General features: G+C 39.1%; 1 pseudogene; it reads left to right on the forward strand.

The window, feature by feature from the left end:
• Positions 1-493: 493 nt before the first annotated feature.
• LOC112617943 lies at positions 494-1,689 on the forward strand (annotated as a pseudogene).
• Positions 1,690-2,279: the final 590 nt, after the last annotated feature.

Raw genomic sequence — 2,279 nt, forward strand, 5'->3', positions numbered from 1 at the left:
ACTATACAAAGAAATACAGTAAAAAACATTATAAATTAACTGAGATGGAATATTTAAAAAAACATTCAAGTGGTCCTCAGGAAAGTAAGACAAGAAAAGAAGAACAGAGGGAACAATCAGGAAAAAAAGATATATTTAAGCACTAATGAGTCCATAATTACTTTCACTGAAAGTGGCCTTAACATATCATCAACAAAATGTAGACATTGGTAGGGTAGATAAAAACATTGAGACACAACTATATGATGTTTACAAGAAACTCACATCAAATCCAGACATAGGTAGGTCAAAAGTAAAAGGATGGAAAATATACAGGAAATAATAAAAGAAAATCAAGGGTGGCTATAGTACTCTCTGTTAAAGTAGACTCATAGCAAAGGAAATTACTACAAAGAGAGACATATCATTATTATATACGGTAAACAGATCAATTCTCAAGGAAGACTTACTGATCCCAAATGTGTATGGACCAAAGAACAGAGCATCAAAATCCATGAAGCATCGAATTATTATTTGCCTGGAGGAAGAAGTTCTTCCCTTCATCCCATCTGCTTCAGAACATATGCTCAAAGATTGTGAAGCAAAAGACCTCCAGGAGTTCATTCCTCTTATCACCCAGATTACAGCCGAATTGAAGACACAGGTATCCCCGTTTTCACCACAGATATTCATGCCCCTGCTTCATGCAATGTTTGAAGTGCTGCTCCGGCCAGCGGAAGAAAATGACTAGTCTGCTCCTTTAGAGAAGCAGATGTTGCGAAGGAGTTACTTTGTTTTCCTGCGAACAGTCACAGGCAGTGGGATGAGCGAAACTATAGCAAATCAAGGTGCAGAAAATGTAGAAAGAGTGCTGGTTACTGTTATCCAAGGAGCACTTGAATATCCAGATCCAATTGCACAGAAAACATGTTTTATCATCCACTCAAAGTTGGTAGAACTCTGGAGAGGTAAAGATGGACCAGTGGGATTTGCTGATTTTGTTTATAAGCACATTGTCCCCACATGTTTCCTAGCACCTTTAAAACAAACTTTTGACCTGGCAGATGCACAAACAGTATTGTCTTTATCTGAGTGTGCAGTGACACTGAAAACAATTCATCTCAAATGGGGCCCAGAATGTGTTCAGTATCTTCAACAAGAATACCTGCCCTCCTTGCGAGTAGCTCCAGAAATAATTCAAGAGTTTTGTCAAGCACTTCAGCAGCCTGATGCTAAAGTTTTAAAAAATTACTTAAAGGTGTTCTTCCAGAGAGCAAAGCCCTAAGGACTGGATTTCCCTGTGCCTACTAAGATGAGGAATTCCAGTTAGTTTATAAAGAAGTGATTTTGGCTGGGTATGGTGGCTCACGCTTGTAATCCCAGCACTTTGGGAGGCCGAGGCGGGCAGATCACGAGGTCAGGAGATCGAGACCATCCTGACTAACACGGTGAAACCCCATCTCTACTGAAAATACAAAAAATTAGCCAGGTGTGGTGGCGGGTGCCTGTAGTCCCAGCTACTCAGAAGGCTGAGGCAGGAGAATGGTGTGAACTCGGGAGGCGGTGCTTGCAGTGAGCCGAGATCACACCATTGCACTCCAGCCTGGGTGACAGAGCGAGATTCCGTCTAAAAAAAAAAAAAAAAAGGGATTTTAGTGTGCCATTCACACTGGTCTTTTTCACATTGTTTTGAGCTTATTGCAGTATATGTTTGGGGATTTTTCTGTAAAATGGGTGTAATTTTCCTAATACAGTTATGTAGCAACAAAAGAAGTTGCCTGCATGCCGGTCCAAATTGTTCTGTATAAAGATGCCCTTGAAAGACCCAGAGTTATCTTAGAACCTTAATTCTTTTTTATTTGAAATTTTAAGTCAAGTCCTTTGTAATGACCATGGCAGTAGAAAACAGTGCACTTTTAAAAAAATTACTGAATATAAAATGTTTGAAAATTTTCTTTATGTGTGAAGATACATGAAGTATGGGGGGAATACAACAATCAAAATTAGCCTTTCGTAGATAGCCATTTCATTGTTTTAAACTGTTTCAATGCCAATACGTATTCTACAAAAGAGAGTGGTTTTAGGCTCCAGTGTTACACTTTGTAAAATATATGTGTATATATACATACATTTTACGTAGTGAAATCTAAAAAATTCCCAAAAAACAAAAAACAAAACTTTCATTTTTTTCTTTTTTTTGAGAGGGAGTCTTGTTCTGTGCCCAGGCTGGAGTGCAATAGCGCCATCTTGGCTCACTGCAACCTCCGCCTCACAGGTTCAAGTGATTCTCCTGCCTCAGT

This window comes from Theropithecus gelada, unplaced genomic scaffold (assembly GCF_003255815.1).
Source record: "Theropithecus gelada isolate Dixy unplaced genomic scaffold, Tgel_1.0 HiC_scaffold_674, whole genome shotgun sequence".
Classification (NCBI taxonomy): Eukaryota; Metazoa; Chordata; class Mammalia; order Primates; family Cercopithecidae; genus Theropithecus; species Theropithecus gelada.